At 43.5% G+C, this 25,444-nt stretch overlaps 1 protein-coding gene and 1 non-coding gene across 4 annotated transcripts in view; both read right to left on the bottom strand.

The window, feature by feature from the left end:
- Window positions 1-25,444, bottom strand: part of AKAP7 (A-kinase anchoring protein 7) — a 306,535-nt gene that overhangs the window by 23,883 nt on the left and 257,208 nt on the right. The gene's annotated exons all lie outside the window — the stretch shown is intronic.
- Window positions 23,803-23,931, bottom strand: LOC148509443 (U8 small nucleolar RNA). Its single transcript, XR_015869435.1, has one exon. It is a non-coding gene; the product is annotated as a U8 small nucleolar RNA (small nucleolar RNA).

The raw sequence follows: 25,444 nt of genomic DNA, 5'->3' as shown, positions 1-25,444 counted from the left end.
AAGCAGTTCCTTTGGAAAGGAAGATGAGCCAAGCAACAGTACTGAGGATAGATTGGAGTGGAGAGAGGCGGGAGTCAGAGAGGCCACATAAAAGAAGTTACAGTAGTCCAGTCTAGAGATGCTGAGGGTCTTTGTTGCCTCCAGGGTGAGAAAGTGTTTGATCCTGAAGATATTTCGAAGGTGGAAGCAATGAGAATGGGAGAGGGGTTAAATGTAAGGTTTGGAAAAGAGGGTGGAAACAAAGATAACTCGAAGACAGTGAAAATGCATTATAGAAGAAATAGTGAGGTTGTCAATGGATTGTCAAATTGAGGGAGGTGAGGGGACTCAGGAGGTTGGGTAGACAGTCAGCTCAGTCTTAAATATGTAAAGTTTATGAAATCGATAGGATTTGAGAGACAAGAGTGGGATGAGGTAGATCTTAGTATTATCAGCATAGAGATGATATTGGAGATCAAAAGGGCAGATGAGCTCACCTAAGGAGGAAATGACAAAAGGAAGACGAGAGACAGAGAGGAAAGACTATTGACTGTTATTTATGTATGCTTATACAGTACATAACATACAAAATTTAAAAAAATAAAGTATTTAAGCTATTTTTTTTCCCACGGTGCTTTTTAGTTACACTAAAGCTACTGTTGCTTACCAGTGCTGCACAGCTATTTTCAAGTCTTTTGCTATTTCCTGATGTAACAACCAATTCACTGACTTGGAGCCAAGGAGTGAGAGATTTGAATCAGTGGTTTAAGAGGAAGAAGCATTGTGGAACTGGTGAGATAGTGATTAATAATTAAGTACTTTTTCGTAAATAAAGATTATATTCTATTAAACAAATTATTTCTTTCAAGATTAAGGCTTATTTCCAATGTTTTTGTTGTGGCAACATAATCAGAGGATGGTTTCACTAGAGCAGGGAGTACCATCTTGATAAATAGGGTCCAGCAGTGGAGTTATTGTGAGCGGTAACACCATGTATATTTAGGATACAGGGAGAAACAGGCCGTTTTTACCAGTGAAAATCACTCGTTTTCTGGCTTATCGCTCTTTCATAAACTAGTCCATGTTCAAAATCTAAAACTACTTTTTAAAGTAGGCTTCTGCTCATGGGCCACTGCTTTGCACTTACCCCCAAAGTCTACCAGCTACACCCTGACATGTGTAATTGTGATGGCATGATGTGTATGATGTTGTCACAAGGTCTAATATAATTCAGCCATCATCAAGCGGCACTGCATACTCACCCAGATCTCACTGCCTCTGCCATTCTCCATGCTGATTGAGCCACAGTCTAGTTTGCTTTAATAAAAAAGGACTTAGGGCCTGATTCAGACTTGGGATTAGAGTGAGATATCTCTCTCAACTGATCATCTTGGTGAAATCATGCTGCACTGCAGGTGGTGCAGATTTAAAATGTGCACAGAGAGTTAGATTTGGGAGGAGTGTTTCCAAACTGACATCTAAATTGTAGAGTAATAATAAAGCTGTGCAGTATTTGTGGGCTATATGCAAAAGCAGCCAGTATTTACCCTACATGTAAAAAATATGTATGTATATACACCCCTTGCATTGCAATATGGTTTGTTCAGGTTCACAGTTGAGAGAGATATCTCACTCTATTCCCAACTCTGAATCGGGCCCTTAGTGCAAAAATAGTCAATATTAAAATGCTGGTCTTTCATATATAAATCTGTAAGGACAAATCAGAAAATGTATTTTCAATATTAAATGCTGAGCCATCCTAACGACTCAGGAAGCACTCCTGTTGAAATTACACTATTCTTTAAGAAAAATCTAGGCCCTCATTCAGAGCCGTACGCTCTGAGCAGAGCGCACGCTCTGAATGAGGGCCGGGCTCCATTTTCATGGAGCGTCCTCCTGGACGCTCGTATAGCTGTGGGTCACCACCCACAGGCTATACGAGCGTGCACTGTGATGGTCGCGATGGTTGAGACCATCGCGACCATCGAATTTGCGAGCCGGAGCCTGCGGTTGAGGTTTTCAACCGCAAGCTCCGGAGTGATTTTGGCTCTATCTGAGCCAAAATCACTCCCACTGACATCACTAGTGATGTCAGTGGGCCGGCTTTTGACGGGAGGCGTTCCCGTGGGAACGCCCCCGTCAGGGAGGCATGCCCCTGGCACGCCCACCAAAGGGGGCGTGCTGTCAATCAACATTGACAGCACGCCCCCTTTGATCGGACACAATGAGCGAAGGACTTTCCTTCGCTCGTCGCGTCTGGCGCATGCGCACGACGGAGCTCCCTCCGTCGTGCACATGCTCAGTCCATAACATCGACCCACTTGCGAGCGGACAGCCGCTCGCGAGTGGGTCTGAATCAGGCCCCTAGTCCACAGGTTCTCAAACTCTGGAGCTCATTCAGACCTGCTCACTAAGATGCAAACTCTCACTGTTGCCGATGGTATGCATTGTGCTCATGTGTATGCATTGCAGTGCACATACCTTAGCGAAAGTTCACAATGCATGCACTCGCTGCACATAGACAGCCCAGCAGAGTGACAGGGGAAGCTGTTTGTATTTGGTAACAGGGGCTGGCCATTAAAAACGGGGGAGTGGAGATGCAAACGCAGGCGTGCCTGAGCATCTCAACGGCGTTTTAGAGGTGTGCATAATTACAAGACAGCATCATAGTACATGTCACCTGGCTTGTTTTTATACTGAAGTGCTCGCAGTGCTTGCGGCAGGGTATAGGCAACCTCAAGCGCTGCGATAGCATCCGATGTTACCAGATGTACCGATGGTTGCATACACTTCCTGGACATGACGTACACAAGAGGGCATCTTAAAACAGGCTGGTGGGTGTTTGCATATACTATGTGATCGTTTTCTAAGAAATATCGGGCGTGCTAATGCATTGCTGTGCGATAGCACTGCCTACGCGATTTGCATACACATCGTGCGAGCGATCACATCTAGCGAGCGGCTCTGAATCAGGCCCTCTGTCCTCAGGACCCCAAACAGTGCATGATTTCCAGGTCTCCTCACAGAATCAAAAGTGAAATAATTAGTTCCACCTGTGTATCTTTCAAAATGTGTCACTGAGTAATGAATACACCTGGTAGGTGACCTGGAAAACATGAACTGTGTGGGGTCCTGAGGACCGAGTTTGAGAACCTCTAATAAGGGTTGGGTATGAAATCCCAGCGGCTGAATAGCCGCCGGGTGAAATGCCGACGTCGGAAGCCCAAAACATCAGAATCCCGTCGGGGCAGGTAAGTATGCTAACCCTAACCTTCTCCCCCCCTTAACCCTTACTGTCCCTTAGGGGTGCCTAACCCTAAAACTCCTGGGGTGGTGCCTAACCTTAAGTCCTCCCGGGGGTGCCTGAACCTAATCCCCCCTTCCCGAATCCTAACTCTCACGGGGGGTGTCTACCCCTAACCTTCCCCCGGTGGTGCCTAACCCTCCCCGGGAGGGTGCCTAACCCTAAGTCCCCCGGGGGTGCCTAATCCTAACCCTATCCTCCCCCCACGGCTAATAGCTAACCCTTCCCGCTTACCTTAGTTCGGGAAGCCGTCTATCAGGATTCCGTCGTCGGGCTAAAGATAGGCGTCTGTATTTAGACGCCTATCTTTAGTACTAAGTCCGGTTTCCGACGCCGGGATTCCGTAACATGGCTTCCCGTGCATCGGGATTCTAACTACATCCCATGCAAAATATTCATGTTGATGTTGTTTGACTTGATTTGTCTCTCAGTCATCCATGGAATAGCCTCTGCTTGTGTGCCTCCATATAACACCCTCTGGAGGTTTGGTTTCAGCTAGTTGTGCTGTACATACTCCCAGGCTGCTATAGATACTCCCACTCATTCAGTTTAATGCACCAATCTCCATGAAATTATTTCCAAAAATAGGCAAGTACTGTATGCCTTGTATATTGCATGTTATCCTCTTTTATGGATTAAATTGAAATCATGAGGGTGAAGGCACATCCGCGTCTAGAAAAGTGATTCTCTGATAAATGACAACTGGAAAAAGTAAAGTAAGTCTCATTAAAAGTGCAAGAGGACATAAGCGGTCTGATTCTGAGTCAGACGCATCGTCGTCCGTGTGTGTATCCTCTGAAGGTCACAATGTCTGGTGTACAACTACGTGTTTGAATGTGCAAGGACGGACTGTGCCAACACTCCTCGTTGCCTACCCCAAACGCTCCCTGCCTGATAATTACATTGCAAATAAAGACTTGTAGTATGCGACTACTGTAATGTAACGGCGCATACTCAGTGCGACTCAGGCGCATGCGCAGTGGCAAAAAATCGCTTAAGTTGTGAAAACATCAGCATTGCGTACAACTGGGAATCAGCTCATAGTGTGCAAATCAGGACCATGATCTTTGTCTGATTTGAGCTCCTCCAAACAGTACTTATGTGCAGTGAAACTTATAGAAAAAGACCAAACAGAGCTTGACAATGAACTTTTTGGACACATTTGGGACAGATGCAAATTATATTTTTGATATCCTTCCTTAGAGCTGACCATCTATATTCCCTTGTGACTGAATCTAGTGTTTTCTTTATACCAAGATGATAAAAAAAAACAGGAGTTCCAAACTCTAATGAGATGCCTAGATGAAAAGTTAATGGAGGAATTTCATGGGTGCTGAAATCTGTATTTTTAACTATTCAAGAGGTTAGTCTTGTTCTAGGGGAATAAAGAACTGAGGAAGTGTAACTGCTTAAATTTTCTTGGAACCAGTATGAATGAAGTTGAAAAGAGTACAGTATACTGTATGTTGAACTGTGAATGATACTGCCTTTGAGTTCAGTGAAGATTTTGAAGATGTTTATGGTTCATGCAGATAGGAATAGGTTTCTTCCAAAAGTCAGCTTTAAAGCTACCTGTCCCCAAGGGAATTCTTTTTTTCACTTGATGAAAATGTTGGAGGCAGCGGACTTGAGAAAACATGCGAATGACTTGAGAAAACATGCAAATGACTCACCTGCTGTCTTATGTACAGAGATGCCCACCACTGGCGTCTCAAAACCACCACTTATTTACAAAAGACGCTACACCATCAAACTTCTGAGTCACCCTAATGTGTCTCCACTAAGACGCTTGGGCTAGACCAACTGCAAACAAATTTTCAGTGGCTGACTAAAATGCACCCAGAAAATGGTGGCGACTACCTTTCATTCAATTTGCGAATAAAACTTTACTGTACCCAACAGCGCTAATCAATTGGCATGGGTGCACAGTGTGCATGTGATGCTCCACTGCATCCGACATTGACATTGCATTCACCCCTGAATGAATCAGACCCATTGGCCATCTTCCCTGCAATTTTTCTGTTGGGTATGTGCAGATACTTTGTGGATTACTGCACTGCCGACACAGGACTTCGGTGGGTGTGCGTCGTGGGCCCTCCTGGAACCAGCCTCCCCATTACCTCCCCCTAATGCTCCCTGACTGTCAATCACGTTGCAATTAAATAGCCACTGAGAGCAACCACTGTAACGGTCCTTGAGGCATGCGCAGTTTACTAATACCTGCTAAACTCTATACATCGAATTAGTCTTCAACTCTGAATCAGGCTCCAAGGGCCTAATTCAGAGTTGTACACAAACCTGATGGTTTAGGTTCAACTCCGGTGGTTGCCGATCGGCGCTTGTGAAGAATCTATACTGTGCAAGTGTCGATCAGTGTCTGCGATCACGTCACAGTGCCCCCTAAGCTGCAGCATGGTTGACATGCTGCGGCTGTTTGGGGTGGGGAAGGGACAGTGAAGGGGAGCGTTTTTGAGGCATGTTGAGGCCAGTGTCTGCATCTTCCATTGCAGCTTCACTAGCCCTGGCTGTGTGAATTTCACGGACATCCTGAATAACCTGTTAACGCAAGTGATCCGATGCCTGTGACCAGATTACAGAAACAGGCTGGAGACGTCTATTTACACAAGATTTGACATTAGCATAGCAGCCGAAGTACAAAGTTGCAGCGGCTGTCCAATACTGTATAACTCGGAATCAGGCACTAAGTACTGTGGTTAGGAGTAGTATTTTTATTTTCAAAGTAATTGATATAAAGTAGTGATTAAGCACAATGACCTATGTGCGAGTTATTCATATACATTGCAAGTTACTCACGCCACGCATTGTTATCCTTTGCCACAAAAACTGCTAATCCTATGTATAGCATATTTAGCTACTTAATACACTACTAGCTATTTAGGGTCTGATTCAGAGATGCTGTGTTCCCATTTGTATTTGAGGAGAGAGACTAGAATAGACCCCAGGCTAAAGAAAATATACAGTAGTATCAATGGTGCGACTAATGTTACGTCGATGTTGGTATGTTTACAATCTCCATCACAAATGCACAGACCACTCAGTCTGAAAGACCACTCCATCACGTTGTCCAGCACAAAGGGAAGTTTGAGATTAGCATTTGTATATTCCCGCAACCGTTATTGCAAGAGCGGCTATGACTGCATTACCAAACATTTCTGAATCAGTCCCCTAGTACGCTATTAGTGAATTAAGATGCAACATTTTTTAAAAAAGTGCTCAAGCACGGGAATCGCTAACTGAGGTAGTCGTGCCAGGCATCTCACACCATATGACTTAGTGAATTGGAGTGTTAATGTACAATATACAAGTGCTTGGTGGTAACAAATGTGTTTATTTGGGTATAATCATAATATAACGCACACTGTCCACTTGCATAAAGCCCATCACTTTCACAGCAGATTAAAGGGTAATGTAAGTACTTCCCTATTGTGCATTCCACTTCATGTAACATGGAAAAATATGCTATCTACAGATCTGGCAGGCAATCACTCTCCATGTTAAGGAAGGACAAACGAACACAAACTGCAATAAAATAACAAATCAGAGCTATGAGTGACTGTGGGAAAGAAAGGTTTTCAGCAAAACTTTATATCAGTTATTATACTAGTTAATGTAACCATCAGAACACATCTTAAAATCACCCAGAATGTATGATTAAAGCAGTAATCCCACATAGATTTTTTTTCTTACAGAACAACTGAAGTATCTTTTACATGTATATCTTGCTCCTTATAAAATATCTCCTTTTCAGTTCCTCTCTGTAGAGCAAATGAATACGGCTGCCATGAGACCACAGCTTTGAAAATTGATCTGTTTTATATTTTTAATACTTCATATCCATTATTAAAGTAAATAAAACATGTGTATGAGGAACTCTATTGTTTGGCTCTGGCAAACAACCCATTCCTTAATAAAACAGTATCAGGCATATTCTGTGGTCACAGAACAGCTCTTCAGACTTGGAAACATGTAATTCAAGTTTTCCCATCAGGGAAGTTACTAGTCAGGGCATTGTTGGAGATAAAAAGTGACAGTTCTACTCGATGTTATATATATATGACAACATAATATGAAACAGAATAGACAATATTTTTTTTTTAACAGTCTAGAATAAATGTACAATCATTGCCATCTAGTTCTGTATAGTTAATATTACATTATGTTTGTTTTGCCATACATTATTTAAGCAGCTCTGTGTTGATAGTAATATATGGTGCATACAAATGTCAGTATGTCTCCAATTCAGGAGCAGCGGCTGACTAAGGACACACAAGAGAACCTGACAGGTATCAGCCGTGTTAAACCTCCAGTTGGGGTTTAAGCCTCCCTCTCTCCTATTTCCCCGATCAGCGTGCAGGGAGATGTCCGGAGATCCTGAATTGGAGACATACTGACATTTGTATACACCATATATTATTATCAACACAGAGCTACTTAAATAATCATTGCATTAAATTTAACTACAAGCTACAGTTCAAGGACTGTGATGAGATGAGGAGGATACTGTTATAACTGCAATTGTTAAGAGTTCTGTGTGGACACAGCAAATATCCCTCTTTTCTATATATTGGATTTATTAGGGTATAATAGATCCACCTCCTATAGCAACCCTATATTAATTATTCAAATAATTTAGTATTTATTTATAATATTGTTTTATTGTATATGGAAAAATGTATGTGACATTTTATAATTATCTTGTTGACCGGTCAATGAATTGTTTATTATACTAATAAATGTGCTCATGATTATTTCTTAATCAGTGTGCGAATTCCTCTATACCATTTTTCTCCTACTTTATATTATCAGTGCAGAAGTTATCAAAAGGTTATTATGTTTATTTTATAGTTTTTCAATAGCTTACCACACAGATATCTCACAGAGCCCAGTGTTGAATTTAGAATTTATATTACGTTAGGCTTGGTGAGTGTATATATGCTCTGTATTATTAATTGTGGATTGCTGTTTATGTTGCTGTATCCAACACCCCCTCCTACATATTAAAAAAATATACTCATTGTGAAAAAAATGTAAATATACCAAATGTAGTGTTTCCCTGTGCAGAGTGTATGTTAACAACTGCCCTAACTATAATGAGGCTGACAACAGATTTAAGGGGATGTAGTCAGGAAACCGAAGGTCGAAATCCCGACCGCCGGCTTCCCGACTGTTAAATACCGGCATGGGACTAATGATAAGCGTGGAAATCCCGATGCCTATCATTATCCACCTGCCTAAATCCCGATGCCGGCATACCGAATGAAGGTAGAAGATAAGAGGAAGAGGGGTTAGGCACCCCCAGGGGGAGTTAGGGTTAGGCAACCCCCCTGGGAGGGTTAGGTTTAGGGTGCGAGGAGGGGGGGGTTAGGTTTAGGCACCCGTGGTGGGAGGTTAGGCACTGAGGGGGAGGTTAGGATTAGGCACCCCTAAGGGAGAGGTTAGGGTTAGGGGGGGAAAGGGGTAGGGATAGTATACTTACGGGCGCTGTCGGGATCTTCACCCATCGGGCTGCCGGAGTCGGGATTGTGACCGCCGGACTAACATCCGGCGGTCATTCATATCACACCAAATGTAAGATTGAAAACTCAATAAGTGAATATGGTGCTACCCCCTAAACACACAATGAATACAGAATGATCTAACACATCTTGCTCATTTAGAGACATGTTGATCACACCATTAGGCTTCTTCTAGCCATTAGGATATAAGAAATATGCTTCATTTGTATATATTGATTATAGACTGATTTCTATGTAGTTCAAGTCACACTAGGACATATATTCAGAGGAACAAATGCTTACATATACTTGTATTGACATGTGGATGAACTACTGAGCTCAACCTTAATGATTAATGAGAAACTAATTTACAAATAGTTCCCTGGGTAGTACAGAGAAGAACATTTCCAACATCATGTACCTTATTTACTTTAACATACAGCACTGTTCTGCTCACATTAAAAAAACTACTTACTGCATGGTTTATTTTTTTTATTTTGCTTCAAATGTAATCAGTGTGTCTGCCGCTAAATAAATGTGTAACAACTGTATTTGCTTCAGTACTGCAACAAATGTTTAACAGGTTGGAGAGGCTGTGAACATATTTGTATGATTCTAGGCTGTAAGCTTCTTAAGCATGTTCGCTCTACCAGGGCAGTACCTAGGGGTGGGTGAGCAGTGCCGCCACAGAGCACAGAGCCTTGTAGGCGCAACATCAGTTCTCCACGATCACTGCATTTGACTAGCAGGGTGCATGCAATGGCAGGGTCGAACTGGCCCACAAGGGTAAAGGGGAAATCCCCGGTGGGCCCAGCTGCCTGAGGGCCCACCCCTCCACTAGGGGTCAAGTTAATTTGGTATATATAGATAGGATCACCATCATGCGCTTAATTATTATATATATGTTACATTTTACTTCATTCCAGAACTATGGTGTATTTATTACAGTGAATTACTATTATCAATCTGGTACATTATCATGCAAGAACCATCATTATCTACTATAAATACATTTATAAAGGTGCCCAGACCATGCTCTCTAATGGTAAGTCAAGCCTCTGTGGTGGTACGCTACACCTCGTCTGGTAGCTGGATACTTTGGTAATTGGCTCCAACTCTATCCCTAGTGTCTTGGAATCCCACCGTCTAAATCCTGCCATGGGACTAAAGACAGGCGTCTAAATCCAGACACCTATCTTTAGCCCGATGACGGAATCCCGACAGGACGGCTTCCCAAACAAAGGGTAAACGGGGACACGGGTTAGGTTTCGGAACCCCCGGGGGGACTTAGGGCTAGGCATCCCCCGGGGAGGGTTAGGCTAGGGGAAGGGGGGCGTTAGGCACCACTGGGGGGAGGTTATGGTTAGGCACCCCCCTGGGAAGGTTAGGTTTAGGGTGCGGGGGGAGGGTTAGATTTAGGCACCCCCAGGGGGGACTTAGGGTTAGGCACCACCCAGGGAGTTTTAAGGTTAGGCACCCCTAAGACAGGGTTAGGGGGGAGAAGGGCAGGGTTAGGGGACTTACCTCCTCTGTCAGCATTATGAATGTTTGGGCTTCCGGCGTCTGCGTTTTACCCGGCGGCTATTCAGTTGCCGGGATTTCATACCCAACCCCGAGAAGGTGCTAGATAAATGTTAAGTAGAATCTGATTGCTTGCTATGGGCAACATCTCCACTTATAAAAACCTGCACTTTAGTAAATATACCTACAAGTCTCCAAAACAGTAGGTAGCCATTTTGGGTTTGTAGTTCATATTATTATACTAAATTGCACAGTATAGCAAAAACTGAAAATGTTACAAAATAATACCTACTGTATAAAATAGTGGGCGGCTGTATAAGTTAGGTCTGTCATCGTGTTCTCAATCTATTAGTTGCACAAATTTATTTGTAATTAAAACAACCAGTATATATACTTTAAATGTAAAAATATATTTAATTTCAGCTAAAATACAAAAATAAATATACATCAATCAGAATGCATCATATAAAATATTTAACTCAAAGAGAAAGTGACTATTTCATGCCATTCACATTACATGTGTCATGTATAAGTGTCACAGCTTGAATGAAACATTCTACAGCAGCCATGTCACAAAGGGACTCACAAATTATGAGTTAGTCATGCAAAAAAGAGGTAATGTCACAGCCCTCATTTAATCCAAAATGAGTCAAGGGGCCAAATTTACTAAGCGGAGGGTCCTAAACCCCGGCGGTTTGACGGCGGGTTCTATTCTGTTCTAAACCCCGGGGGTTTGATGGCAGTTTTGCAGCGGTTTCTAAATGACGGCCCTGTTCTATTCTATTCTAAAATGTGTTTTGACTGCAGTTTGGTGGCGGTTTTGCTATCTGCAGATATACTAAGGCCAAAACCGCTGCAAAACTGCCATCAAAACACATTTTAGAATAGAGGAAGAACGAGGTACACGTGCGCTCCTGGATGTGTGTGCTGGGGTATGTGCGGGAGGGTAGTGGGGAGGGGGCAGATTGGGGAGGGGAATAGAATAGAACAGGGCTGTCATTTAGAAACCGCTGCAAAACCACCACCAAACCCCCGCGGTTTAGAACAGAATAGAAGCCGCCGTCAAACCGCTACCTAACCGCTGGGGTTTAGAACCCGCCGCTTAGTAAATTTTGCCCATGGTATCTAATGTGTAGATCCAATATGTTTTACACTTAGACAAATACTTCAAAAGATCACAATTCCTGTGAAGCCTTTTAAAATTTGAATTACAACACTCCATAAAATGTTGTGGGACACTATGGTTTCTTTACTATAAATATTACTTTAAAATATTTCTTGTGTGCTCTAAATCTCTAATTTTCAACTGTTTAGTTTTTAAGACAATTTTCCACACTTGCATTTGAGTATATATACTACACAGATGGTTTGGCAGTTTAGGAGCCATTTTATGTCCCATGATTTCATGTTCTCAGAATTATGAAACTTCCTAGTCCAGTGGTTCCCAAACTGTGCGCCGTGGCACCCTGGGGTGCCTCGGGACACATGCAGGGGTGCCTCAGGTTGGTGTCCAGCACCAAATCAAATTGTTTATGGTCAATGTTATGAAAATATGTGGACAAATAGAAGCACAAACCTGTCCACTACCACATAACTGAACCTAAGGATGACAGGTAAGCACAATTTACTTCACTTACTAGTTTACTAAAAAAAATTCTGAATTTCTGAATAACAAACTTTTGGCTTAGGGGTGCCATGAAAACAATGCTGACACAGTAGGGCGCCGTGATTCAAAAAAGTTTGGGAACCACTGTCCTAGTCTCTTTATTGGCATATCTACACATTTTACATCTATTACATGGATAAAAACCATATGTTCTACCCAAAGATTCTTCGTTACTAGATACCAAATTACTAAGGGCTAAACTATTTTTTTTTTCTCAATAGATTTTTATTGAATTTTCATCATAGAACAAATTATAATTGGGAACAGAAATAAGAGAAGGGAGAAAACAGAAAAAAAAGAAGGGAAGGGATGGGTGTACAATTATAATACAAAATCATGCACTGTAATACATTTCTAATTCAATAAAACAACCTATCATAGCAAATAGGTAACCTTACATTTTACCGACAGCATATTTAAACCTCAGAAGAAGGCGATTAAAGAGTAAGAAGGGCAGGATCAGCGTTCCTGCACATCATAGGAGAACTCTTCTGCATTTCTCTACACTCATTCCACTTAAACCACTTCATGTGGGGAGATGAGGCAGATGTGGAGTATTTACATTCTGCAGTCATGAAATCGCAATGCCTCTGGACCTTTTGCTTAATAACAGTTAAACTAGACACTGAGGGGGATCTCCAAAGCTGTGCAAAAGCGGCCTTGAAAGCGATAAGTATATGACCCATAATATATCTATCTCCCGGAGTCATATACAGGGGAGCCAAGAGGGGGGGGGGTGCGCGTACAGGTTACCCGGGCCTGGGCTTGAGGGGCCCAGCGGGGGACCGTGTCCGACGCCGCCCCCCTCCCTCACAGCAGCCCAGCACACAGCGTGTGCTGAGCTGCAGTGAGAGACTGCTTGTGGCTGCTCAGCAGCCACGAGCAGTCTCCTATGCCTGTGGGTGGGAGCGATCACACAGAGTGCCCCCCTCCCCAGCGCCGCTTTGTGGCGCTGCATAGCTTTTTTTTTCCTGGGAAGGGGGCGTGGCCACATCTCCCTCAATTAGACCACGCCCCCTGTTACCCAGGCCTGCCGCGGCTCTTGGCTGGCCTGGTCATATAACCAGGGTGAAAATGGAAAGCAGCAATAAATGGATCCACAGGTAATTCCACACTCGTAACAGATCCAATCAAAACAAAAACCTCAGGCCACACTGATAGCAATAGGGGTCAAGACCAAAAAAGATGAAGAATACTACCCACACGGCCACAGTTCTGCCAACATTGTTTAGGAATAGAGGGACAGATTTTATGCTGCTTTTAGGGTGTAGAGTATACTCGGTGAATTAGCTTAAAAAACATTTCTGAGTGATTAATGCAGCAGGACATTTTAAAACACGTACGGAAGATAATCTCCCAGTCCGTCTCCCACTTCTTTTGACACATCATTTTACTCTTCTTGCCTTCCTTAATTTGACCCAATGATTAAGCTGTTTGAAGCGAAACGCGCTTCAGGAGACATGTAGCGCTCGTTACCTCATGGGCGCTATGCATATTGTGTAAAAACCTGTGTAATACATTACTATGAATAGAGGAAGGGTGTCAGTTAGGCGATAGGACTCCTTAAACAGACACATGTGATACAGCGTTAGTGTGCATATTACTGGAGACATTGTGTCAAATAGAATTGTATCAGATTTGCAACAGCTAACAAGCTGCTGTGCTGAAAGTGTAGCTCATGTCTGTACTAATAAGAATCACTGACTCTACTCCAAGTGTGTTATGACAGATCTATAATATATTCTATGTGTGGAGAAAACTAACAATTGGCACAAATCTGCCCCTGATATTCAGGTGTCTATCAATGTGATAATAGACTCATTGGAGTCCTTCAATCTTTAAATATTGGAGAATCAATTGATTGCTACATGTGGGAGAGAGTGCAGAGATAGCACACATTAAGTGTACCTTCTGACCCAAATGTAATCGGATCAATCTAGTGACTTCAGTTCCTGCTCACTAGATATAAAAGTGATCCATATTTATTCACACAATAGTGTACCATTAATTAGGGAACACTATTCCAGATATATAACAGTACTGTATATCTAGTTTGAGTACCATCAGGAATCTGTATGTGGGATATATAGATTTGATATACTGATAGATTAAGATCCTACGCAGTCGGTGTTATAGCCTGACAGTGAGGAGGTTTTTGGTCATCCCTCATATATATCCACTGCGGTCAGCAACAGTGGATGTATGTCAATTAGATCGTAGAGTCATTATAAATCATTTGAGTATTGTCCATTGTCTACTGACACCCAATAAGAAAACATCAATCATGGATTATTATAAATCATGATAAAATCTATATATTAATATGATACATGAGGAATCTGATGTGGCAACACAATTTTTATTATTTATTATTGTTATTTATTTCATTATTTATATTATGGTACACATTTATATTTTGCAGACAACTATTTTTATATGAATAATAATAAGTTATATTTTAATCTTTGTTAAACACCAAACCAGTTGACGACATTGTGTCAAATTGAACAGATACAGATATAGGTCAGGGAGTGCCCCATTAACGAATACTTCATTCTTTCTTGCTATTTATATAACTTCCTTAATTTGAGAAAGGTACCACCAAGTAATTCCTCCCTTAAGATTAGATGACTGAAAACGTGCAGATATGTATTCAGGCAGAGTTGGACGAACTGCGGAGGAAGGAAGGGAACTCTGAATCCAGTGTCGCGCTTGTAAATACTTATAAAAATCCTTTCTGGAGACATTGTGTTTACTTTGAAAGTCGGTAAAGGGAACCACTCCTGTTTCAGCCACAAGATCCCCCAGTGAGCAGATACCACCAGTCGCCCAAGAACTTAACTGCAAATCCCCAATTAAATTAGCTATACTAGAGAGAGAAAGGGCTGGAACTGGTAATATAATGTCCTTTCTAGCAGACACCACTTTGTGCCATGCTTATATGGATGCTTTAACTGAACCGGGAAGTGTTGCACCAGCGGACGCACATGGACAGGTAACCACATTAGATCAGGGAGGAGAAAGTGTTTCACCATGTTTTCGTCCCACAACACCCACGGCTTAGGGATATCCTTCTCAAACCAATCTCCTACCTGACTCAAAAGACATGAAAGTTGATATTTTTCCAGGTCAGGAAATGCTACTCCGCTATCAAATTTGGGTAGTGATAATGTACCCCTCGCAATCCTTGGCCTACCTTCCTTCCAAACATACTGAATCACAGTCTTATAAAATCTGTTGCAAAAGGACTTAGGGATCAGCCTAGGAACTTTATGGAATAAATATAAAAGCTTTGGCAATAGTATCATTTTGAAGGCCGTTATCCTTCCCAGCCAGGAAACTTCATGTGACATCCAGTCCTTTGTAAAACTTTCAAATGCTTTAAGGAGGGGACTATAGTTGCATTCAAGTAATTTTTTTTCCCCCTGGCTAAATGAATCCCTAAATAATTAAGTGAGCAAGATTGCCAAGGATCTCTTAAGTTTCTCCAATATGTCACTAGAAATGTTTAATGGAAGGGCTTCAGTTTTATTGGTTTTTAGTTTATAGAAGGAAACCTTGGAATAAGAATCTAAAATATGATGAAGAGCGGGGAGAGAATCCTGTGGATGAAACAGGCACAGCAGAATATCATCTGCAAATAAACAAATCTTGTAACTAGTAATACCTACTTTGGGACCCCGTATGGACTCCTTAGCTCTATTCTTCTCAGCCAGAAGCTCAACAGCCAACGCAAAAATTAAACGGAAGAGTGGGCACCCCTGTCTGGTACCATTAAAAATATTGAAATCAGATGATAAGCATCCATTAACAAATAAACTAGCAGATGGAACTGAACACAAAGCCATAATAGAATTTAAGATCTTGCCACTAAACCCAACGCGACTAAGGATGGCCTGAAGGAGTCCCCATGCAGCCTGTCGAAGGCCTTCTCGGCATCCAAAGAAAGGATTAGCAGTGGATCTCCCTTATGCTCACAGCTCTCTATAATGTTAATGACATGATGGGTATTGTCTGTTGATTGACACCCCAAGACAAACCCCACCTGATCTGGGTTTATCAAATAGGGCAGTAAGGGGCAATGTCTGAGGGCAATTAACTTAGCAAACAGCTTGACATCCGTGTTCAGCAGTGCAAGTGGTCGGTAATTCTGGACCTCAGTGGGGGATTTGCCTGGTTTAGGAAGGGCAATAATCTGTGCCTCCAACATCTTCTTTGGAAATAGTCCCCTCTTTGTGGCCTCACTGAATACAGATGCCAAGACCGGTGCAAGATCGGACTTGAAAGTTTTATAGAAAATAGAGGGGTAGCCATTAGGCCCAGGAGCCTTATCCTTAGGCATAAAGTCAATAGCTTTCTTCACCTCCTCAACTGACCATGGGGTTCCCAGGGCCAAACAAGTATCCGAGTCCAGGGTAGGCAATTTAATATCCCTCAAGAATTCATCGATACTCTCGCCAGTAGGCTGAGAGGTATGTGGGCCTCTCCCAGAGTATATAGTCTGGAATAGTATTCTGCAAATGTATTTGCTATTCGAATGGGTCTGAAGTCTTACCCCCCCTGGAATTGGTAATATTCTAAACTCGTTTTCGTGCCGCCCTCCCTCTCAATTTACGAGCCAAGAATGTGGAAGCTCGGTTCCCATATACAGTCAGGTGCATAAATATTGGGACATTGACAAGATTTTCATATTTTGGCCTCTGTTCACAACCACAATGGCTTTGAAATGAAACAAACAAGATGTGCTTTAACTGCAGACTTTCAGATTTAATTTGAGGGTAATTACATCCAAATCAGGTGAACGGTGTAGGAATTACAACGGTTTCTATATGTGCCTCCCACTTTTTAAGGGGCCAAAAGTAATGGGACTATCAACTCAAAAGCTATTTCATGGACAGGTGTGGGCTATTCCCTCATTATTTCATTATCAATTAAGCAGGTAAAAGGTCTGGAGTTGATTCTAGGTGTGACATTTGCATTTGGAATCAGTTGCTGTCGACTCTCAATATGAGATCCAAAGAGCTGTCACTATCAGTGAAGCAAGCCATCATTAGGCTGAAAAATCAAAACAAACCCATCAGAGAGATAGCAAAAACATTAGGTGTAGCCAAATCAACTGTTTGGAACATTCTTAAAAAGAAAGAATGCACCGGAGAGCTCAGCAACACCAAAAGACCCGGAAGACCACGGAAAACAACTGTGGTGGATGACAGAAGAATTATTTCCCTGGTGAAGAATAACCCCTTCACAACAGTTGGCCAAATCAAGAACACTCTCCAGGAGGTAGGTGTATATGTGTCAAAGTCAACTCAAGAGAAGACTTCACAATAGTGAATATAGAGGGTTCACCACAAGATGTAAACCATTGGTGAGCCACAAAAACAGGAAGACCAGATTAGAGTTTGCCAAACAACATCTAAAAAAGCCATTACAGTTCTGGAACAACATCCTATGGACAGGTGAGACAAAGATCAACTTGTACCAGAGTGATGGGAAGAGAAGAGTATGGAGAAGGAAAGGAACTGCTCATGATCCAAAACATACCACCTCATCAGTGAAGCATGGTGGTGGTAGTGTCATGGCGTGGGAATGCATGGCTGCCAATTGAACTGGTTCCCTTGTATTTATTGATGATGTGACTGCTGACAAAAGCAGCAGAATGAATTCTGAAGTGTTTCGGGCAATATTATATGCTCATATTCAGTCAAATGCTTCAGAACTCAATGGACGGCACTTCACAGTGCAGATGGACAATGACCTGAAGCATACTGCAAAAGCAACCAAAGAGTTTTTTAAGGCTAAAAAGTGAAATGTTATGCAATGGCCAAGTCAATCCCCTGACCTGAATCCAATTGAGCATGCATTTCACTTGATGAAGACAAAACTGAAGGGAAAATGCCCCAAGAACAAGCAGGAACTGAAGACATTTGCAGTAGAGGCCTGGCAGAGCATCACCAGGGATGAAACCCAGCGTCTGGTGATATCTATGCCTTCCAGACTTCAGGCTGTAATTGCCTGCAAAGGATTTGCAACAAAGTATTAAAAAGTGAAAGTTAGATTTAGGATTGTTTAGTTTGTCCCATTACTTTCGGCCCCTTAAAAAGTGGGAGGCACATATAGAAACTGTTGTAATTCCTACACCGTTCACCTGATTTGGATGTAATTACCCTCAAATTAAATCTGAAAGTCTGCAGTTACAGCACATCTTGTTTGTTTAATTTCAAAGCCATTGTGGTGGTGAATAGAGGCCAAAATATGAAAATTCTGTCAATGTCCCAATATTTATGCACCTGACTGTAAATAAAACTTTTGATTGAGGCTAGCAATGTTACGGTGGACTTCCTGCAAAGAAAGAACGTTAACCTTCTCGCGAGCTGCAAGTAATTCCTTATATAAATCTCTATTATTGGGATCAAGTTTGTGGGCTGCTTCAAGTTTATTCATATTTTCTTCCAGATCCACCCATCTAAGTCTATATTCCCTTTTGAGTTTGGGCTGCAACCTGCATAGCTGCACCACGGACCACAGCTTTCATAGCACACCAAAAATTAAATATTGAAGATTCCTCAGGCTTATTATCCCTCAAGAAACCAGAAATAGATTGCTGTATATGCTGTTGAGCCTCCAGCTGATGGGTTAAGGGTACACATCTGTTTGTGATATTGCAGGTAACAAAAATGGGGGAGTGATCCGACCAGGACATAGGCAAGATATCAACTTTACTAATGGACGATAAGAAAAACTTGTCAGAGAGAACTAAATCAATTCTGGAATATGAGTTATGCACATGTGAGAAAATGGGATTTTGGTACTTACCGGTAAATCCTTTTCTCTGATTCCACAGGGGACACTGCAGGTTGCTTATGCTGGGGTATATAGGCGTGGATAACCGGAGCCGGCACTTTAAATAATTCAGAAGTGTGAAGCTCCTCCCCCTCTATGCCCCATCAGCCCTCAGTTTAGAAAATGAAGACCGAGAGGAGAAGGAGAACAAAGAGTAAAAGAGAGAGAAAAACACACAATAAATCAAAACATACAACATACGGAACAAACCGAACAGGCAGGCTAAGAGCGCTGAGGTGGGCGTCCAGTGTCCCCTGTGGAATCAGAGAAAAGGATTTACCGGTAAGTACCAAAATCCCATTTTCTCTTTCATCCACTAGGGGACACTGGAGGTTGCTTACGCTGGGCACGTCCCAAAGTTTTCCCCACGGGCGGGAGCGCTCTGCGGCACCTGCAGAACAAGGCGGCCGAAACATGATGCTGAAGCAGCAAACGTCAAATCTGTAAAATTTTACAAACGTGTGAACAGAAGACCAATTGGCCTCCAGGCACAATTGTGATGAGGAGGCACCCCTACCAACCGCCAATGACGCACCCACAGAACATGTGGAATGAGCCGAAATGGATGAAGGAGGCCGACGGCAGCACTAACATAAGCCTGATTAATAGTTAGCCTAATCCAATATGCCAGCATCTGCCTAGATACTGGCCAACCCCTCCAAATAGCATCATAGAGGCCAAAAAACGACTTCGACTTACGGATGGACGCTGTCCTGGCTACATAGATGCAGAGAGCTCTAACCACAGCCACGGTAGAAGAATCACCCGAGTCCGCCACCAATGACGGAACCACAATAGGCTGGTTGATATGGAAAGACTACACAACCTTGGGAAGGAAAGCGAATACCGTCTGGAGTTCCGCCCTATCAGCATGAAACACAAGGTAAGGTGGCTTATAGGATAGAGCACCCAATTCCGAGACTCTACGAGCCGAAGCTAGTGCCAGAAGGATGGCCGTCTTCCAAGACGAGTACTTAAGATCAACCTGTTTCAAAGGTTCGAACATGGGCGACTGAAGGAACAGAAGCACTAAGTTCAAGCCCCAAGAAACTACCGGAGGTACAAAAGGAGGCTGCATACGCAAGACCCCCTGAAAAAAACGTCTGCACCTCAGGAATGAGGACCAATTTGCGTTGAAAGAAAATGGAAAGGGCAGAGACCTGCACCTTTACCATTCCAAGGCGAAGGCCTGAATCCAATCCCGTCTGAAGAAAAAAACAGAAACCAGGACAAACGAAAAGTCCTAGATGGAAGACCCCGACTGGAACACCACAAGACATAATAATGCCAGATACGATAATGCGCAGCCGAAACTGGCTTCCTGGCACGCAGCATGGTGGGAACAACAGAGTCTGGGATATCTTTACAAGATACTGGTTTCAAGAGCCACCCCGTTAAACGCAGCTGCGCTAAGTTGGGGTGGACGCAAGGACCCTGCTGTAGAAGATCCGGCCACCAAGGAAGGGGCCACAGATCATCTACCAATAGGGACCGAAGGTCCAAGAACCAACCTCTCCGAGGCCAGTTTGGAACCACGAGAATGACAGACGCCAACTCCTGTTTAATTCTTCTGAGTAGGTAAACGAAGCTGTATATCCAAGGAACTGTCAGAGCGTCGATTGCCTGTGCTTGCGGATCCCGAGTTCTTGACACATATACTGGGAGCTGATGATTCAATCGTGACGCCATGAGGTCCACCTGAGGACACCCACATCGATGAATCAGTGCGCTGAACACGTATGGCTGAAGCTTCCATTCCCCGGGATGGATGTTTTAGCAACTTAGGTAATCTGCTGATTTTCGGCCCACCGGAGAATCGGAGTCACTTCTCGCATGGCCATGCGACTTCGAGTCCCGCCCTGTCAGTTGATGTAAGCGACGGCCGTCGCGTTATTTGTTGCACTCTTACCTGACAAGACCTTAGAAACTCTGTCGCGTCTATCGGAGCATTGTAAATCGCTCTGAGTTCCAACACATTTATGGGCCACTTCTGTTCCAGAGGGGACCATCGACCCTTAAAGTGATGATCGAGGACTACTGCTCCCCATCCTCAAAGGCTGACATCTGTTGTTATAATGATGCAGTCCCACACTTAGGATATTTGGATTGTGTCCACCAGGGGATAGCCACTCTGGTACCGGGTTCAGATGGATCTGTCTATGTAGAAGCAGATGAGACCCTGACACACAGTGACAGCAGGTCCAGCTGAAACACTGTTGAGTGGAACCGTCCAAACTGTAGTGCCTCAAAAGCAGCTACCATCTTCCCCAAGAGACACAGACAAAGAAGTAGGGACACTTTGCTTGGTCTGAGGACCTGCTGAACTAACAAACGGATATCCTGGGCTTTGTCTTGTGATGCTGTATCCAGGATCATGCCCAGAAATAGGAGTTTCTGGGACAGAATGAGATTTGATTTCTTGAAGTTGATTATCCAACCGTGTTGGATTAGAGTGTGATATGTCAGTAAGGCCTGGTCTGAGAGAAGGTTACCGATGGAGCCTTGAGTAATAGGTCATTCAAATAAGGGATTATGTTCACTCCCAATGACCGAAGAAGAGCAATCATGACTGACATGTGAATATGCAGTGAGCAGAGGATAACCCGAATGGCAACTCTCAAAACTGGTAGTGGTCCTACAGTATAGTAAACCGCAGGAAGGCTTGATGCGGTTTTCAAATTGGAAACTGGAGATAGGCATCCTTGATATCCAGGGATAATAGGAACTCCCTTGGTTCCAAGCTCGCAATGACAGACTGCAGAGATCCCTTTTGAAATGATACATCTTCAGATATAGGTTTAAGGACTTGAGGTTTATGATGTGCCTGACCGAACCATCCAGTATGGGCACTACAAACAGGTTTGAGTAAAACCCCATACCTCGTTGACGCTCCGGACCTAGCACCGATGATACTATTAGAGACTGGATACCTCCTGTAGAACCCTGGCCTTGTCTGCAGGTATAGGCAGACTTGTAGTAAAGGACCGAGGTGGAGGGGGGACTTCGAAGTCTATTCGGTACCCCAGGGAAATTAGTCTCCACGGTTCTGAAGAGATTTGAAATTTCTGCAAGCAGTCTCCCACCGCAGGGAACCCCAGGTGGGACGGAAGACGGTCATGCCACCTGTTTTACAGCTGGTTTTAGGCTCCTGTCAACGTACAACAGTGTGTGGTCGACCTCTACCTGTGTTTGCTAGCGTGGGATCACCTCTGGCTCTACCACAAAAGGAATGTGGTGCACGAAAGAAAAGAAACGAAGGTTCAGTGTAATATCTTCTGGGAGCCTGAGCAGTAAACGGGAGGAAAGAAGACTCCCCCCCCGTGGCCTGAGATATCCATTCGTCCAATTTCAGGTTAAAAAGCAAGTCACCAATGAATGGAGAACCGCACGCTTGGATACTGCGTCCGCTTGCCAAGCGTGCAATCAGACCCGAAATAGCAAACGCAGATATGCGATTCTTAGAAGCTTCTCCTAGGTAAACTGCAGACTCACAACTGTGTTCTGCTAGCAGGCGTAATTCTGCTCTGGAAGGACCCGAGTCCAATCCTGTGATCCACTGGTCAGCTCAGCAAACCACAGCCTTGTTAACCCAGGCGGTAACAAGGGTAGGTCTAAGTTGAGCTCCCACTGCAGTATAGATAGCTGTTAGCGTCATCTTCCACTTACGATCCAAAGTGTCTTTTAGTACAGTAACTCCCGGTACTAGAAGTGCTGTTTTCTTAGAGACGGGAGGTAGACGCATCTACTGGAGGAGGCGTTTCCCACTTTTCCAGCGTGGATGATGGAAAAGGATAGCTAGACGGAAACAGACGTGGAATTTTGAACCACTTATCCGGCTGTTTCCCGGCCACTGAAAGCTGCTGTGATAAACGGAAAAACAGCAGTGTTCATGAAATAATTCACACTCCTGGGACACAGGAATTATATCCTCAGTTAAATTGAGGATATTTCTGATTGCCAAAATTAGAGATCCCACCCCGGGAGAGGCGGATTCTAACTCCTGAGGAGTACCGTTAAAGGGAAGGCCTTCAGGAGATTTGAACCAGGGGTTCCGCCATCACTGCAAGTAGTGAGATCAGCGTCTAACGCACTAAGCCACATGGGCTTCTCCTGTAAATGGTGTGATTTGGAGGGTGCAGACACCGCTGTACCCATAACCTGTACCATGGTGTCTAGAGACTTGTGTAACCCAGCCACCCAGGGAGGATGAGACCTGCGTGCCTCTGCTAACTGTGACGTTATGTCCGTCATAACTCCTACCATGTCAGTTAGTAATCGTGGTATACAAGCATCACATAACTCGGATGCTTGTTACCCTTAGAACAGCAAACATTTTTTGAGAAGCCTTTATTCAGTTTGACATTGATACACACAGTCATTCAGAATGACACACATTAATCAGAACTGAACAGATCTGAGACAGAAGGCTGGTCTGGGACACAGAGGAGGAGATACACCCCACTACCTTCCCACAGATTAGACTCCCTGCACTTACACCCCAGTCAGTCTGTACCAGGGATGTAGTAGGATTACAGATGTGCAGGAGTCAAGCCTTCTGTAGCCTTACAGCTGCACTCTGCCTTCAGGAGGGAGAGAATGAAGGCATTAAGAGCAAAATATGGCAGGCATGCTGTTTGTAATAGCTCTGTGCCTGAGCTTTCCGCGCTGTGTAGGCTCCGCCCCCCGTCCTTATCAATTATCCAAAATGGCTGCCCCCGTCTAACGGAGGAGCTCCTTCACTGTCAGTCCCGTTATGCACCCCCGCCGTCCCTCTGCAGCTCTTAGCGGCGAGCAGGGACTGAGGGCTGTTTCTCCGGCTGTTTCCCTTTTGTCTGCCCCCGCCTGAAGCAGCGCAGCAGCGCTATGTCACTGGGCAGCGGGCGGTCAGGTGGCGGGCGGGAGGGGGGAGTCGTAGCGGGGAATGCGCAGCCATACTCACTGCATTCCCCGTAGGTAGGATCATCAGCGCAGTAGTCGGGTTGACACACACCCTGGTTGTTGGTCAGAGCGGTGCTGGGGATCAGGGTACTCATATACTCAGATCCATTCATCATGTCTGTTTCTCCATAAGGAGGACAGGAAAGGAACACCCTCACTGATGATCTCTCACAGCTGCAGCACACTCTTCTTCTTGTTAGAGTTGTGCTGTGGCGATAAGGAGCTGTCAGTGCTTTTGTAATAAGCGCTGCGCACTCCTTCCTGTTCTACTAAGAACAGGGCGCCAGGTACCCGGACCCCACCTTTAGAGAGGTGGCGAAGGGTACCTAATATAGTGTAAAAAGATGCTTAAAAAACAAATTAAAACCTGAATGTAAAATAAAAATCATGTATTGCTGGAGCACAGCATAATGTGACCAGCTCCTAGTAGGCACATTTTCTAAACTGAGGGCTGATGGGGCATAGAGGGGGAGGAGCTTCAGACTTCTGAATTATTTAAAGTGTCGGCTCCAGTTATCGACGCCTCTATACCCCAGCATAAGCAACCTCCAGTGTCCCCTAGTGGATGAAAGAGAAAAATGAATAACCTCAATCCTTCGGATGCTTAACTCTCAAAACATCATACAGCTCATATTCCGCCAATAGTTCTCGAAAACCTCCAGCATATTCTGCAGTCTGACGTGCCCGGGTTGGGGCAACTCTAGACCTGTCAATTAGTGGGTCAAGGACCATATTGAAATCCCCCATAATCATCACAGCACCTTTACTATATTTCTGAAGAGAAGAACATTTCCTGCAAAAAGATAGTTGTCGAGTATTGGGAGCATACAAAGAGACCAGTGTCACTACAACCCCTTTTAAACTACCCACCAAAATCAAAAACCTGCCACTGGCATCTCAAAATTGCTCTGAAAATACAAAATTACACTGTTTGGAAATGAGAATAGCTACTCCTGATTTTTTAGCAGGGCCACTGGCGGTATAACAATGGAGAAATTTATCATTTGAAAATGGAGGATAGGCAGAGCTTTGAAAGTGGGTTTCTTGCACCACTACAATATGGGCCTTGATTTTAGAAAAATACTTCAACGTAAGTCTCCTTTTGTGAGAGACGTAAAGACCCTTGGCATTTATGGAGAGAATATTAACCATAGAATAATGAATAGGGCATATATTCTTTTACCTAGAAAATGCTGCTTATGTACTCTGATAAACATGTTACTATTGCATTGTAAACGTGGCCCCCAACCATCCATAAAAATAAAAAAAAAGATACAGGGAAAAAGTGAAAAAACAAAAAGTACAGAAACAACAGAAATAGCTTCTCTTGAAGCCACATGGGACTCCCGAACCATGGCAGCACCGTTGAGGAACGCGGGAGGAAGCAATGTCTCCAGCCGCCACACACTTTAATATAAAACATGTATCAAAAAAATAAGAATAACCGTAGTATAACATACATACATTTTTGTACCGAATTATGACCCATAAAGTTATATGCAAGGGACTAATTATTAACTTATTCGACCCTTAAACCTACATAGAGAGCCACTTATGTAATAGCTGTATAGCAACACAATTAAATAGACATTTTTCTTACATCCATGAGATAGATATAAAATCTAGAAATACCTCAGCATATATTAACATAGCCACATTACCATCCCGATATTAAGA

The sequence above is a fragment of the Taudactylus pleione genome, unplaced genomic scaffold, assembly GCF_031769625.1.
Source record: "Taudactylus pleione unplaced genomic scaffold, aTauple2 ptg000326l, whole genome shotgun sequence".
Classification (NCBI taxonomy): domain Eukaryota; kingdom Metazoa; phylum Chordata; class Amphibia; order Anura; family Myobatrachidae; genus Taudactylus; species Taudactylus pleione.
This window is presented reverse-complemented; position numbering and strand designations above follow the sequence as displayed.